This window comes from Peromyscus leucopus, chromosome 1, assembly GCF_004664715.2.
Source record: "Peromyscus leucopus breed LL Stock chromosome 1, UCI_PerLeu_2.1, whole genome shotgun sequence".
NCBI classification, from domain to species: domain Eukaryota; kingdom Metazoa; phylum Chordata; class Mammalia; order Rodentia; family Cricetidae; genus Peromyscus; species Peromyscus leucopus.
Window position 1 is genome coordinate 38,603,950 of NC_051063.1, and position 17,738 is coordinate 38,621,687.

Below are 17,738 nucleotides of genomic sequence, written 5' to 3' on the forward strand. Positions count from 1 at the left end.
TCCCTGGCACCAGGTTTCTCCCTAACCCCATAACAGCCTCCTCTATCAAGATATCTTTTTCATTACCCTCCCTCTCCATCTCTCCTCAAACTCAGCCATCCCCATCCCTCATGTCCCTATCTCTCATCCCGTTCCCTCTAGCCCCCTCACCCCTAGTTTACCCAGGAGATCTCATCTCTTTCCCCTTCCTAGGGTGATCCATGTGTCCCACTTAGGGTCCTCCTTGTTACCTAGCTTCTCTGGGACTGTGGAATGTAGCCTGCTTATACTTTATTTTATATCTAATATCAACATATGAGTGAGTACATACCATGTTTGTCTTTCTGGATCTGGTTACCTCACTCAGGATAAATTTTTTTCTGGTCCCATCTATTTGCCTGCAAATTTCATGATGTCTTTGATTTTTGGGTTTTTTTTTTTTTTTTTTTTTTTTTGGTGTGTGTGTGTGTGTGTGTGTGTGTGTGTGTGTGTGTGTGTTTAACCACTGAGGAATGCTCCATTGCATAAATGTACCACGTGTTCTTTATCCATTCTTCGGTTGAGAGACACCTAGGTTGTTTCCAGGTTCTGGCTGTTATGAATAATATGCTGATATGAACATATTTGAGCAAATGTCCTTGCAAATAGATCCATATCTATCATCCTGCACAAAACTCAAGTCCAAGTTAATCAAAGACCTCAACATATGCCAAGGACAATTTCAAGAGCCATGCCATATTGCCTGCCTGAGTTAAGTTTCTGTTGTCCAGTATTGAGCCACTAACCAGAAACTTTTGACATGCCTGGACAAGTCCTGAGTTATTAGAAAATAACTTAACATTTCTTTATCTTTCTGCTACAGTGACCATTAGTAACAATGTTTTGTGGTTAGGTTGCTTGGTTGGGTTGCTTGGCAACTCAACAGTCCCCTGATCTTTTTCCAAAGAAAGTTTCCTGGTCTGCTTACTATAAAACCCATCTGAGAAAAATAAAATTTTGCAGCTTGATCAGAATACTGTCTTGCTGTCAATTCTTTGTGTCTCTTGTCCCTTCATTCGCCATTCCCCCTTCTAGGGTCTCTGCTGAAGATCCCGCTGGCTGAGACAAACATAAATCCAATTACATTGAACCCGATAGAAGAGAAAGTGAGAAGTAGCCTTGAACTCACTGGCACAGGAGACTACTTCCTGGATATAACACCAGTAGCACAGACACTGAGATCGACATTTAATAAATTGGACCTCCTGAAACTGAAAAACTTCTGTAAGGCAAAGGACACAGTCAATAAGACAAAATTGCATCCTACAGAATGGGAAAAGATCTTCACTAACCCATGTGACAGAGGGCTGATCTCCAAAATATATAAAGAACTCAAGAAACTAGACATCAAAGTATTAAGTAATCCAATTAAAAAATGGGGTCAGATCTAAACAGAGAATTCTCAAGTGAAGAATTTCAAACAGCCAAAAGATATTTAAGGAATTACTCAACGCCCTTAGTCATCATGGAAATGCAAATCAAAATGAGTCTGAGATGCCATCTTACACCTGTCAGAATAGTTAAGATAACAATACTGTTGACAGCTTATGTTGGAGAGAATGTGAAGTAAGGGGATCTTCTGTGGAACAATCTTTTTGTACACCATGAATATGTACTGATCTCATTGGTTAATACAAAGTTGACTGACTGAGCTGGATGGTGGTGGCATATGCCTTTAATCCCAGCCTTTGGGAGGCAGAGCCAAGAGGATCTCTGTGAGTTCAAAGCCAGCCTGGTCTACAGAGAGAGATCTAGGATAGGCACCAAAACTACACAGAGAAACCATGTCTCGAAAATCCCCCCGCAAAAAAAAAGTTGACTAGCTGATAGCTGGGCTGGAAGAGATTGAGCATGAAAGCCAAACTAGGAGACTTCTGGGAAGAGGAAGGGCAGAGTCAGAGAATCATCAGCCAGAAACTGCATGTACCATACTAATAAAGGTAGCACCACATGGTAGAATGTAAGTAAGGAATATGGGTTAATTTAAGTGTAAGAGGTAGCTAGTAATAAGCCTGAGCTCTCAGCTGAGCATTTACATTTCATGTTCAGCCTCTGAGGTAGTTATTTGGGAAAAGGCAGTTGGGACAGGAAATATCGGTTTACAGGGAACAGTCCTCCACTGCTGGTGGGAGTGTAAACTTGTACAGCCATTTTGGAAATCAGTATGGAGGTTTCTCAGAAAATTGGGAATCAATGTATCTCAAGACCCAGTGATACCACTCTTGGGCATATACCCAAAGGATAATCAATTGTACCACAAGATGGACTTTTTAAAAATCTGTATTTCTGCACAAGAGGATATTTGTCTCCAGAGGAAATTTATCCCTGTCAGCAGATGTCTTTGTAGTTATCAATATGGTGGTGTTTATAGCTTATAATGGATACCAGCTAGGAATGATGCTAAGTATACTGTGTAGGGATCAGTCTCTATAACAAATGATTGTCAGCTCAAAATGTGCTGCCATGGTTTAGTATCCCAAGTATATAGAGGACCAGTTTTTCATCTTGGGATAAATACTTTAAAAGTCTTTCATTGAAGAAATTTTCCACAACCACCTTTGGTTCTCAATGTGTTAGTGAAAGATGGACAGATCTTCATGTAAAATCATCTGTGATGTTCTTAAAATCTGTTTCCTTCCACATGATCTTTAAAAGCTTTAGGTGATGTTCAGCTGACCTTCAGTTTCCACCTGTTATCTTATTCATCCTTTCATTATGATGTTATTTTGTCTATTATATTCTTTGCTCTGGGTTTCCTTGAATTTCTTTCATAGATACTTATTTTGGCTTAGGTTGTTATATGACTTTCTGAATTGGGCTATAACTATGTCTGTTCCTGTAACTTTACTCCTTTTTTGATGTCTTAAAGTTTATTGCTCTGAAATGGCAACCAGGGAAGATAAATAAATGTGAGATCACTAATATGAGCTTTTTTGAGTGTGAAGTGAAGTCTTTCAATATTTGATGCCACCTTTGCTTCTCAAGGTCCTATCTTTATGCTAAACATATACCTAGCTAGGTTGAAATTGCAGAAATTGTCCCTAGATTTAATAATGCTCTGGCTTGAAGGAGATAAAGGACATTAGAGGGAAACTAAATAATTAGAGTCAAAACAATTGTCTTTAAGAAAGAAATATGCTTTCATAATTTAATGGAGGAACGTACTAGCACAAACAACATACTTAAGCATCTCATTTCTTTGAGATGTAGATCAAATTGCTGTATGCTTAAGATATTCTTAAACCAGAATCTTTAGTTTGCAAACCTTTAGAAAACTCAGTTAAACCTTTCGAGAGTCCCCATGTGCCCATAGTAAATCTGATTCGAATGGGATGTTATTGTAGAAAATTTGCCCTTTGCTAGCTGTTTCAAATGCCATTTCTATCTGAGGCTTCTTCTGCATGGAGACATTAATATATTTTTCTGACATTTTTCCTCATGATTGACATTCTCCAGAAACTACTCCCAAGCCATTACTTTCATTAACATTATTATTACTTTTGGCTGTCATAAAGATCAAAAGACATTTGTTCCAAAGACAAAATTCTCTTCAAACACACACACACACACACACACACACACACACACACACACACACACACACACACACAACACACACGAAGTCCATAGAATCAAATGTGTGCCCAAAGAGTGAATATCAAGGACTTGTGTCCTCTCAGACTCTAGGCAGAAGAGGATGTTTTCAGTGATAGCTTGCATGTCATACTTAGATTATAGAACAGGGGAGAAGATATCCTTTCCCTCCACACAATGAAAGTCCCTCATTTTCAGGACAATGTAGAGGCATTTCATGTATTATATTTACATTTTCTCTGAAGTTAATGGAAAGCCACATTACACAGTTACCTGAAGATGTGTTGAGAAGTGTTCTTTTAACCCATGTTGAAAGAAATCTCAGTAATTTCTTAGCTGGCTTTTTGAGATATGCATCCATATGCTCAACTGCATACAAGTCTATGTGCATGCAAAACTGAATGCAACCCACTTTTTCCTTCTTGCAGAGTATACTGTACTTTGGGATATATGCAATGTCAGAGTTTCAATAATTGAAAATGTCACCCTCTTTTTAGTGATATATTTGATTAAATCATGTGGAAAAGCAGTAGAAATTCTTCAGGATTTTATTAAGACCAGTCAGTACATAAAATGCTTTCTCTACCAGTACCACGTATTTATTGAATACCTCCTATGTGTCAGGCACTCTGCCAGGGGTTCTACACATGTTATTTTATTTGGCTCTCCTGTGTCTTAGAATTATGTGCATACCAAATCATTCCTTTCAAGAGATATAAATATACATTTAGCCCATTTCAAGTCATTTTGGACCATGTGAGTAAGTTGTATTTAACAGAATGTTGCCAAAGTATACTGTATTTTATTTCATTTTCAGGCTTACTTTTCATGTTTTCTAGGCCTCTGTCTTGCCTCTCTCTCTCTCTCTCTCTCTCTCTCTCTCTCTCTCTCTCTCTCTCTCTCTCTCTCTCACACACACACACACACACACACACACACACACACACACACAGATCATTGGTTAGCAAGATCTGGCTGAGGGATTAGGTGATTTTTCAGGCTCTAGGACCTGGATTCCATAGAGAGGAGCCACTCAAGAAAGCAAATGATGGTTTTGTCAACCAATGACATTCATGAACAATAAATAAAGCTGAACAATGCTGAGCCACTAAGATTTTATTGTCACTTTGCAATGGAAGTATTATTTAATCCATTCAATACAGCAACTGGTAACTAGAAAAGGAGGCACTGTTATAATACAGAACTGAAAATGGACATATGCTTCGGAGAGTCAGAAAGAGTCAAAAAGGAAATTTAAATTGACAGCTGAAAAATAGGACTCATGTTATTCAGAGCAAATATTTGGTATAACTATCACCTATAATAGTGTTAACAGCAGTCCACATCTCCTCTAAGGCAGCAGTCGCAGAAGAAACAGCTAGAAGCATCAAAACACTACTGTGTGGTAGATACTATCAGCTGTTTTGACAAGGCATTGCAAGGAAGAGACAACTTGAGAACAACTGGCTTGTTTACAAGTAGAAATGAAAAGGAATGGGGAGTCAGAAAGCTGGGTGTATATTTCTAGAAAAGCCAGCTGCATCTAGACAAGAAACAATGGCAGATATAAGTTTTTAAAATGTTGATTGCTACTAATTTAGGAAAACTCAAGTAAATAAAATATCTGGAAACAAATATCAAATTAAGAAGACAACATTTAATTGCAGTCTGAAAGCCATGATTACCTTCAGAGAGAAAGGCAAAGGGTTAAAAAAATTAAAGGAGGTTTGAAAAATAAGTTTTGGAAAGAAATACGGGTGTGTATTTTGGCATATGAGAGTAACTGTAAGAAAACTTCACATGTAACAGTGAAGGTCGAACTTCTCTTCCCCATAAATCTGCATCTCAGCACTGTAGAATATGCCCTACTTTGAGATAGCTTAAGTTGGGAATATTTGGTAATCCTAATCCCATATGCCAAGTTGGTAGTCCCCAAAAGAGGGGGATGTTTGTACAAAGTCGGGTACAGAGGAAAGGCTGTATCAAGGCACAGGAGAAGCACACAGAGCAATCCAGCACATCTGTGCTCTTGTCCTCAGTTTCCCAGGGCTAGCACCACTGAATTATCCTGCCGCTGTTCTACCAAGGCATGTTGTTTGGGGAGAAGAAACACGTTGTTTATCTTGTTAAGCCACAGGCAAACATACTTAGCAAAGGAGATTGAGAAAGGCCATTTCCACTCAGAAATCCTGCTAGATTCAGGGCCTAGATAAGATGTGAGGCTGTCTCCCTTTGCACGTTGTTGGAGGGATGTCATTTATGCGGAAAGAGTGCAGCCAGGATACACTTTCTGCTCTTTCCCCTTTTCTTTGTCTGTTGGAAACATGACCAAACTATCTTTGCAAGTGGCTGAAAAGGTGGTGTGATACTGTAGATTGGGTGTGGGCTAAGGAATGTTAGGGTAAGTGACATGTGTCTTCCAGCAACGGACTCTGAAAGACCTCATGTAAACCTCTGTCTTTCAAATAAAGTATTTCTTTTCCTCTCTCTTTTTGCTTTCCTTCTTTCCACTTAAGTCAGACAGTAAAGAACTCCAAGGACTTAAGAGTGCCCAGAATTTTCAAAGCAAATGAAAGGAACCCAAAACTCAGAGTCACAGCTTCCAAGGATAGTTTACAGGGAGAATACCACAATCCAGGATACTTCTACAGAAGTGAAAATAATAAGCATTTATTTGGCCAAATCATCAAATTTCAGGGTTAATTTGTTCTTGACATTACCAGCAATACTTACACTAACTTAAATACTCCCCAATAACTCAAGCAACCCAGCACAATATGACAGACAGGCTTTTAGGGCCATCTCTTCAAAAGAACTGAACTGACAAAGGTTTCCCAATAAACTCACCAGTATGTAAGCTACTAAGAATTTCTTGGTGGTTTAGTTTTACATCTCAGATTAAAAGGACTTTGAAATTACATCACAGTATAAACAAATAGACAGGGGGTCTTTTGGAAGCTAGAACAGAAATATATATTCTATCTACCAATAAAATACCCACATCAAAACTTTGCATTCATTTTTATTCACTATGTGTGTAGTAAAGCACCGTGAATGCATTTTAAAAGATCTGGCAAGATGATTCAACAGGTGTAGTCACTTGAAGAATAAACCTGGTAATGAGAGTTTGTTTGATTCTGTAGATCCTACACTGGAAGAAAAGAATTGACTTCTGAAAGTTGTCCTCTGAACACACACACACACACACACACACACACACACACACACACTCACGGAAACACACACACAGAAACACACATAGAAACACACACAAACCATATACACACAGAGACACAAACTAATAATACATAAATTTTAAGAAGAGCAAATATAAGAGGACATTATCAAAGTCAGAGAAATATCAGTTGACCCTTCTTCCTTCCAACATGTAGGAAGTATAATGGATTATGAACATATACAAAGCAAAAGAGTCATTGAAATGCTAAATGGCAGTTGCCACAGAATATGTTTGAATAGAAAAATTGCTAACGAGTCGGTCTAGGTCTCATACCAGCCATTCAAATGCCAAGTGTAACTGAAATAGTGCTCAGATCAGGGAGCTGGCAAATTCTCAGATGCCTGTGAGCAGTCTTGCAAGACTATAAAGAGAGCTGAAGAAGCTGAGTGGGTTACCTGGAGATGGAGGCATTAGGCTACCATAGTGCACTAATGTCTAATGAGAAATCTAACCCCAAGCTACTTGCCAAATGATTATTTCTCAGGATGACTAATCATAGACGGAATTAAGAAATGAAATATATTAGAATTAGTGTCATTATAGAAATCAAATTGTACTTATTTAACAGGAAAAATAACCACCATAAGATATTTTTTTTACCAGGAGTTTGCACAGATTTATTGACTTCTTTGAATGTTGGAGTTATATTCAATTTTACTGACAATATATTATGATCCAACAGAATTGAATTTTTCCTTTCTGCTCAGACATGATTAGGTGCTGACTGTAGACATGAACAATAGGCATCTGGTAACAAATGGTCTATTGTCACAGGAGAGAAGAAGCAGAGATCAACAATCCTCCTCCCTATGGGTGTTTCACAAAGACGGATTTAGTCATTGTAGAAGGACTAGTGAGTGAGTCTATGTCTGGTCTGTAGTGGTTTGCACAAGATATTTTATACTATCCTGACATAGAAAATATTTTGAGGATTGTATTTGTGACTTGTCTTATTGCCTTGATAAAATACTTGACACAAACAGCTTATTGTGTCTCCCAGTTGCAAGAGATACAGTGTATTGTTGCAGAAAAGGTGAGAAGTATGGGGGTAGCTAGTCATTCTGAGTCTACAGTCAGATAGTGATGATCCATGAAAACTCATGGTCAGCCCACTTTTTCTGGTTTATTCAGCCCAAAACACCACGGCAGGAAGTGGTGCTACCAAAGTCAAAAGGGGGGGGGGACTTCTCATCTCAACTAACCTAATTTATGTAACACAAATCTTAAAGGGACTTATTAATAAAAACAATGGGAGCCAGATATTGCAGTGAATGCTGAAAGATCAGAAAAACAGAACAAGTCATAGCCAACTTCACCTCACCAAGTCCTCAGCTAATCTTGTTTCCTCAGACTGGAAGCCTTTGAGTACTCATTTGAATGGATCTCAGCTGAACCAGTGCTAACTGTCTAAAATCTTAACAAACATAGTACCTTGTCCTTGTGCCTTGTATACCTTTCTGCTTCCCGCCATCACTTCCTGGGATTAAAGGTGTGAGTCACCATGCCTGGCTGTTTCCAGTGTGACCTTGAACTCACAGAGATCAGATGGATCTCTACCTCCCAAATAATAGGATTAAAGGTGTGTGTGCCACCATTTTCTGGCCTCTGTCTGTCTAGTGGCTGTTCTGTTCTCTAACGCCAGATAAGTTTATTAGGGTATACAATATATTGGGTGACATAAGATCAACCACAAATTAGGCAATACTTCACAGTTGAGCCTAAAGGCTTGTCTTCTTTGCAACTTTTAGATCCCGCCAGTTGACCAATTATTATTAACCACAAGTCCACTGCTTTTCAAGTTGACACTCAAACATACCACTTTTAAGCCATAACCTTCCATTTTTTGTCCTTTTAGTCGTTAGCAACTCCAATCTGGCTTAAAAGTTCAAGTCTCATCTTAATTTTGAAACTCTGTAACATCAGAAAACAAAGTATAGAATTCTAATGCACAGTAGCATAAAGTAAATGTTCCAATTCCAAAAGTGAAATAGCAAGGAAAATTGGACCAAAACAAGATCAAATTCCAGCAGCACAAACACCAAATCCTGCAGAACCATGTTACTCATGACAGAACCATCTAAGCTTCTAGGGGCTTAGACAGCAATATCCCTCAAGCTCTGCTGCCTGCAGCACACACAGCCTCTCTCTTTAGCTGGCTCCATTCAATGCATCTGGTTTTCCTTAGCAACTATCTCATGGCTCTGGCCTCTCCAACATCCTGAGATTTCCACTGAAACTTAAGTTTCACCTTCACACTTTACATAGTGTTTTCCCAGCCTTCATTGTAGAGATTGCAAAGCTGCCACCACATATTGCCTGGTCTCAACAACTCTATGAACCGTGACACTATACTTCATGACTTCCACAGTATTGCATCTGTAATGTTTTCAAAACCAGTACCATGTGGATGATGCTGTCAGGTTTTGCTACTGACACTAGGTGAGGCTTACCAATAGGGCACCTTTTTTTTTTATTGTACCAGTGCAGAACACAAGGTTTCTCTTTAATAACTACAACCACTGAATGCCCTGTGCATGCTGCCACTGTTTCCATGAGTTCATATGTACATCAGTCCTGTTGTGTCTGGAAGGCAGTTTCCTTGAAGTCATCTCCTGCCTCTGGCTCTTACAATCTGTCTACAATCTGGATTGGATTTTTGTATATCATATACAATTTTGTGTATTGATACGAATTTGAGATTGATTTTGTTGGAAAATAATGTACATATATTTTTAATCTTGTCCAAAGTTCCTATACAGTTCATTTAACAATGTAGCAAAGTTTTCTAGTCCTTGAAAGTTATTACCAACTTAAGATAATAGAGAAATGCAGGGGCTGGGCATGGTGGCACATGCTTTAATTCCAGCATTCGGGAGGTAGAGACAGGAAGATCTCTGCATTCAAGACCAGCCTGGTCTACAGTGTGAGTTCCAGGATAGGCTCCAAAGCCACACAGAGAAACCCTGTCTCAAAAAAAGAAAGAAAGAAAGAAAGAAAGAGAGAGAGAGAGAGAGAGAGAGAGAGAGAAAGAAAGAAAGAAAGAAAGAAAGAAAGAAAGAAAGAAAGAAAGAAAGAAAGAAAGAAAGAAAGAGAAAAAAGAAAAGAAATGTAAGTAAGTAATTAGTCATTACAATCGAACTTGTAGTCATATTAGGTATGTTTTCAAGGTCAAACAGAGATATATTTTAAATAGACAGGTCATCTTCAAACATTTCAGAGATCTGCAGAATATTGCATTTAAGATGTTTTAATAACATAATTTTTTTCTTTTTATGATTATGAGTCATGTCAGCTCTTGGCAGCACCAATTTACTTCAGAGAAGATGATGGGCCTTGAAGAAACTCCATATGGAATTTACTTTCTTTGTGGCAATAGTAAGCCACTGGGCAAAAAAAATGTCTTTGCATCGACTACTGGCAGTATGCTGCCCAAAATGGACAAGCAGGACACACAAGAAAGGACTCCCAATCCTTGCCAAGACAAGGATATGGTGATATTTTATTTGTATTAAAATGTTATTTGTATGTTAATAAATAAAGTTGCCCAGGAGTCAGAGCTATTAGCAAGCCATAGGAAAACAGGGCAGTGGTGGCATACGCTTGTAATCCCAGCACTTGTTAGACAGAGCTAGGTAAGTCTCTGTGTGTTCAGGGATACAGCCAGTATTGGATACACATGCCTTTAATCTCAATACCAATCATAGAAAACCTGGAGATCTATACAGACAGGCCATGACGAGGCAGTCATGTGGTTGGGTTTATAACCAATGAGAAGGCAGAACAGAAACACTATAAAAAGACAGACACACGGAAAGTAGCTCTGGCTTGGAGAGGTAGGATCACCGCAGGAGGAAGGATAAGGTTTTAGCTCTTAGCTCTAACCTCTTGGCTTTCTTCTTTGCATTGGTTCTGTGTTTCTTATTTAAAAAGAAGGTTGGTTACATCTACACAAGGAAAGAAGGCTCTTTAGAAAATCGTGCTTCATAGATGAGTCTGTCGGATATGCTAAGCCTGTAGGCTAAAGAATGGATGCCCCAGTGTTGCAGCGAAACCTCAGGTGACTGTCCAGGCAGCTAGTTGTTTCTGTAATAACTCACATTTTTTGGAAGTCCCTTGTTTACACTTCCTGTTTTACCAGGTAATATTATTTTCTTCTCCAGTCTCTGAGGGAGTTGAAGATTACATTGTTATAATTATAGTTTTCCTTGTTAACAAATTCAGATAAGAAACTCACCAAGAGGTGTAAAGTGTGCAAATTTGAAAGACATCAAAAGGTAGTTTTCAATTGGTAATCTAAGTTAGGATAGAAAATGAATTAGGTACATTTTGGACTCACCAAAATCAGATAGATAATAGAGTATTTTTGCTGAATTTGTCAAATGCAAATGGACTAGACATTGTTGATATATTTATTGCCTGTATATATTGTATATAGTTATTGTACTTATTATATATAGTCTTTCTTATATTAGTTATAATTGTTTTATATTAGACAAAAGGGGGAAATGTGGTGATATTTTATTTGTGCACACCAATAAAACTTATCTGAGGATCAGAGGAAAAAGCCAGCCTCTATATTAAACATAGAAGTCAGGCAATGGTAACACATACCTTTAATCCTAGCATTCAGGAGGCAGAGATTCATCTGGATCTCTGTGAGTTCAAAGCCACACTGGGAACAGAGCCAAGTGTGGTGGCACAGGCCTTTAATTCCTAGCAGTATTTAACCATAGAAGTGTGGAGGTCTGTACAAACAGACAGGAAGTGATGTAGCTGGGCAGGAAGAGAGGAAGTGAGATGGCAGGGCACAGAAAGGCATATAGGCATGGGTATATAGGGTAAATATTCTCATCTTATACAATACATCCCAACCACAATTTTCCCTCCCTCAGCTTCTTCCAGCTTTTCAATACCTCCCCTCTCCCCAGATCTATCTCTCCATTCCATTTCCCTTCAGAAAAGGAAGTAGGTTTCTCTGGAGGCTGAGGTAAGGTGAGGTTGGCTGTGACTTGTGTATTCCTCTGATCTTTCAGTTTTCACCCCAATATCTGGCTCCAGGTTTTTTATTAGTAAGACTGTTTAGCAATTCATCTTACACTTAATGGGTTTTGTTTGTTGGTTGGTTGGGTTTTTTGTTTGTTTGTTTTGTTTTTAAGAAAGATGGTCATGGATTGGGTGGAGAGGGAGGTTGGAAAGAACCATGGGGATTGGGAGATGGAAAGCATGATAAAAATATATTGTATGAAAACTTTTAAATAAAAATATATTAAAAATGATAATTACAGCGTATTTTTCAGAGTCTATCTTGACTGTAAATTAAAAAAATTGCTCATTCATTTTTAATTAACTATACATATTTTTATGTCTTTCTGTCCAGTGTTTTGTTCTTTTGGCACTGTGAACATGGATAAGTGCAGTAGGTAGCAGCCACACCACAGCCTGAATGTTTCATATCTTGAAATTTATTCTGTTGAACAAATTAGTCTGTTACCATCAAAGTCAACTTCATTTAGGTTCTTGGGACTCTAAATTGTTTACCAGAATATCACACAAATAGTCCTTACCTCTTGCTCCTGATAGAATCTCTGTTTCTTATTTAAATCTCATGTGTCTGGTCTCTGACATCCATGTTTTTCTTAGCATTTTTGTATTCCTAGTTTCTACCAGAGTAGTCCATTAAACTCTGCTTGTAGCAGTCTAGAGGTTTTTCTAGCCCAAAGTTGTAAGCTCTTCCACATTCCTCTTGACAAACAGTTCCAACAGCCTAAGAGTCACATGGATCATTTATCACAGCCAAGAATCAACATTTAGGTACTAATTTTCTATTGTTAATTACTTTTCTTGTTACTGTGTTAAAGAAAACTTTTTAAACTGAAAACATTCTCCTCTCATATGATACATCCCAACCACAATTTCCCCTCCTCAGCTTCTTCCAGCTTTTCAATACCTCCCCTCTCCCCAGATCCACCTCTCCATTCCATTTCCCTTCAGAAAAGAACAGACTTCCAAGATATAATGACCAAAGACCAAACACTACAAAACAATATACAGTAAGATAAGGCAAAAGCCCTAATATAAAGGCTTGACAAAGTAACTCACTAGGAAGAAAAATGTCCCAAGAGGAGGCAAAAGTTAGAGATGTACATGCTCCCACTGATAGGAGTCCCAAACAAAACCACCAAACTAACAACCATAATATACATGCAGAGGATCTTTGCAGGCCATATGAGCTCTGCTTAATTGATTCAGTTGGACATGTTATCCTCATTGACATAAATACTGAAGGAAGGAAGGAAAGAAGGAGGGAGGGAGGGAGGGAAGGAGGGAGGGAAGGAAGGAAGGAAGGTTTAGTTTGGATTGCAGTTCCAGGAGATTCAATCAAATATAACAGGAAAGGCATGAATGTAAGAGTAAGGTGACTGGACAAAGTATGTTCATGGGCAGGAGGCAGTGGTCCATGAAAGCAGGTGCCCAGCTCACACTCTGCTTTTTGAGCAGTCCAGGCCCCTGAGCAAGAACTGCTGCTGCTGATGCTGATGCTGCAGTTAGTATATGTCTCAAGGATTATCTCTTAGGTGATTCAAGATCCTGCCAAGTTGACAATATTGAAACTATCACTGATGAGATTTTTCTTTCTCTTCTTTTTTCCTTCTCCATTCCCATTCTCCCATTTTAATCTCATTCTTTTCTCCCTTTTTTCCCATTCTTTCTTGTCCCTCCATCCCTTAATTCTCATCTTCCCTCATTTCTTTCTTCCCTTCCTTCTCTCCTTCTAAATATATGTGGCCCACATCATAGTTGATGTTATAGGTATTTTAAATGCTTAGGAGTCTTAAAAAGGTGAAAATCACCAACATCACTTTAAAACAAGACTTAGCAATATGGGCCACACAAAGCACTGGAGTGGGACATGAGGAGTCTTTTCTTCTTGTCCCCATGCATGACTTCTTTTCTCAGTCTCCGTGCCATTCTCCCTCTCCCTCACCGTGTATTCTCTCCTGATACGTTGTTACTAGCCTTAGTCCATGCTCTTGTCTTGCTCCCCAGCACTGCATGTTGGCAGTTTCCACATCTCCACCTAAACTTCCAGTGAGTAAAGAATCAGTGCCTCCCTTTTGGTTTATAATTTTCCTTGTATAAAACTTTCTAAGAGTCCCAGACATAGCTTTATGGCCTCCCATAGACCCGAGACTGCACCTATATATAGGCACAGAGATGCTGTCATTTACTAATGCCCAATGTTATTCTTTCTGCCTGCTGGTGCTTCAAGTAGAGCTGGGTCAATGAGACAAGTTGTCTTTTATTCCATTCCAAAGTTGCAGCTGCGACACATAGTCATTGCAGTTAAGCAAAGTCTTAGTCTGCCAGCCTGTATCCTAATATACAAAATAGGCATACTAACACCTACCTATCAGATCTGTATTACAGAATACACCATGTAAGGATTATCTATTGCAGAACCTGGCATATTGCAGACACTTTCAATGAGTTCTCTGGCACTTTATAGCTTTCTTTTCCAACTTTTCAATGGCCAGCATGCATGTTTAAAATTATTACTTTTCCTTTCCGTAACACCCTAGGTAATCTAGTGCAGACTCCTCTCTCTGTATTACCTTAGACTTAAATAAAGGTTGCTAAGGCCCAGGATAGTGCTAAGAACAACTTCCCTCTATTTGCCTGCCTAACAAGGATAAATGGCTCTATCTCTGTGGTTTATGTTGAATGCCTGATAATGCATCTTCAAGAAAAGCACTTAGCAAGAATACACATAAATATGGCTATAATGTGTATTCAAACTACTCTATTCACAAGGCCAAGTATACAAATGAAGGATGAAAACAGGCAAAATAGGTCACTAAAATTAGCCTGCACTGTTTGTGAGGCAGATAATAATAATATTGTGTGTTGTCTCTTAGCGCCTGGCTTTCAAGGAGCTCTGGTTACATAAGAAAGATTTATTGCATGAATAAGACACTCATTTTCTTCTATCTTAATATGATGTCTGCTAGTCTGGAAATGTAAGTCATAGAGATGTATTGTCCAAAGTGCACTTTCTGGAATGTCCTTTGCCTTCCGAACCTTGATATTTGAATATTATATAAAGTCGATTTATATTTCTTAATCCTACACAAACACTGAATCTCTGGCCCCGATCTCCCTGCAATCAAGTCTTGCAGGAACAGAGCAGAGCCCAGAGGTTATTTATTCTTAAAGAGATACACAAGAAAAGAAAAGATCTGATCATGGAAGAGGAAGTAACTGAATCTATATCAGTCCCCAAGCCACGTCGAAGATAAATTCTCTGTACGAAGGCCTATTTTTCTCCAATGGAATGAAGGAAATGAAAATAAAAAATACTAAGTCCTTGTTATAAGGGAATATTCTTACATAAAAGTTTCAAATTGTGTACCATTCATTAGTCATTTTAAAAGTGTCATTTTGTATTTGAAAGTAGACATAGTTAGACCCAAGACATTTCTTACTCATTATGGTCACTCATCTAGCAAGTGGCACCAATGATTTCCACCCCAGTTGATGAGTGGATTTAAAACTTCCCCACTTCTCCACCTACCATTGTTTATCTCTGTAACTTAGAGAACATCTTGATACCAAAATCAATGGAAAATTTTAAGGTATGGTTGAATGGATAATAATCTTTCTGTGCTTAGAAACAGTAGCTTGAGGCCTGCAGGAGCAAAGTAGTACAGAGAAAGCCCTGTGTAGAGAGGGTGTGATTCCATTATAGATCTCATTATCTTGTGGGCATCCCTTCCTTAGCAGTAGTCAGATCTAATCCTCTTTAATTGTAGAGTACTGCAGCAGTCAAGAAGTCAAGTTGGTCCTGAAGGATGTTAAGCTAATCTGAGATTTCTGTAAGATGTTGGTCAGTTGGTGGGACAGAGAGGTCAATTAATGTAAAGAATGCTGTCTGCCTTGGCTACCACTATTTGTGGTCAGGTTGTTGGAAACTGCATATGAATAGAATAGTAGTTGGTGAAAAGAGGAACATGTTGAGGCTTGAACCCAAGTTCTCATACGTACTAGGGAGTACCCTACCACTGAGACATAACCAATCCTCCAACAATATTTTGAACTGAAGCAGCTGTGCCTGTGTCCCAAATGACAGGTTCATAGATGAGCCCTTTATAAAGATTACCAATTTAGACAATAGCACTTACCTGAAAGGTGATTTTACTGTCCTATGTTTGAAGCAAGAGAAACTAATTTCAAAGAGGAAATAAAACATGTAGGATATTTTAAAACTGGCATTCCAATCTATCCAACTCAAAGGTAAGTCCATATTTTCACCTGTATGCAATGAATTTGAAGGCTGCTGAGAGAAATATTCACAATATCCCATTTAAGCCAAAGGAAAAATCAACCCTAAACATGAGGAAATGTGTCACCTGGAAAACATCTTGAGGGAGGCAGAGTATTATTGAGGCATCTAGAAGACCTTGCTGCTTTTCCTATATGCAATTAGCCTTAGACATTTTCCTGTAGCTTAGCTCTCTGTAATGGTTTTCCTCTATCATTCTTAGGCTCCTCATGGTTTCTCTTGCTCCTGGAAGATATGACATGGGGCTATCATCTTACAGGTGTCCACCAAGCTAAACAAGTTAGTTGGTCAGAACTGTTGTAGGAAAGCAAGGGACATGTCACTCTCTACAAGTGTCTCTGTTACCTTCAGGGAACACAAAATAAAAGTGAGATCAAATCTATGAAAACTATGTAACTGCAACTTCTTGATGACATCACCCAGGTAATTTTCATACCTTATTTGTCTTTAACTTAACAGTAAGTGAAGTAGCACCTTAAATAAAACAATGAAATATGGAAAACTAACTGCATCTTCGAGGTTATTCTTACTCTCTCATATGTCTGTCTTACCTCAGTCTGTGTCTTGGTCAATAACCCAGAAAGGATGTGATGATATTCTCAAACTACAATAATTCAAGAAAAAATTAGCAAAGAAATTAAACATGTGGGCAGCATTTGGAGAAATCAGAGATGATTGTAACACACTGTCAGAGTCATCCGGCCATCTCTACTTGAGACTAGCAGAGAAACTGCAGTAGGAGAGAGGAAAGCAGTCAAGGCAAGACATATGTGTAGCTAGAGAGTTTCTCTCCAGCTCCCGCCAAGCCTTGCCAGTTCTGGAGCCCACTTATAAAATAAACACACTGACTCTTATATTATTTAAACTGATTGGCCAGTAGCCAGGCAAGAAGTATTGGTGAAATTATTAAGGCCACTCCACGTAGTTAAAAGGAAGGTTCATTTTGTGGGGTAACTTACAAGTGAATGGATAGTATACAGAGTCTGGGAAAGGCGTGACATAGTCCAGCGGTGTTCTCTGGAGAACTGTGCTCAGTCTACCTCCAGCATTCAGGGTACAGGAACTAAGAGAGCCTGTGCATCTGGAACCAGGGTCTTCAGCATCCTCTCTCAGCCCTGCCTTGTAGGTGTGACCATTACTGAAGCCTCAATGGGAGTTGGAGCTTCCAGGTCAAAGTGGAATGACTACCCACTACACATATAAAGAAAGGAAGTCAGGAATCCCTTACACATGCTGTTTTCTCCTATTTACTCCTAAGCTCTTCAATGGACAAAAGACTACAAAAGTTTAGAAAGCAACAAAACCCACCAGCATCATCCAAGCAGGTCATCTTCCTGGGGAAAAGAGGCAAGAGGGGAAGGGCAGACAGAGAGTATGGAAGAGCAACTCATCATACCATGCCTTCAAATTATATCCCATAATTCCACATGCATACTGAAACACTTGCTGCCATACTAGTCCCTCCTTTTCTGAACTTCCATGATGATTAAAAAAAAAAATCTGTATCTAATACAGACTGATAGCACAGTCTCATCCTTTGCTCTTACT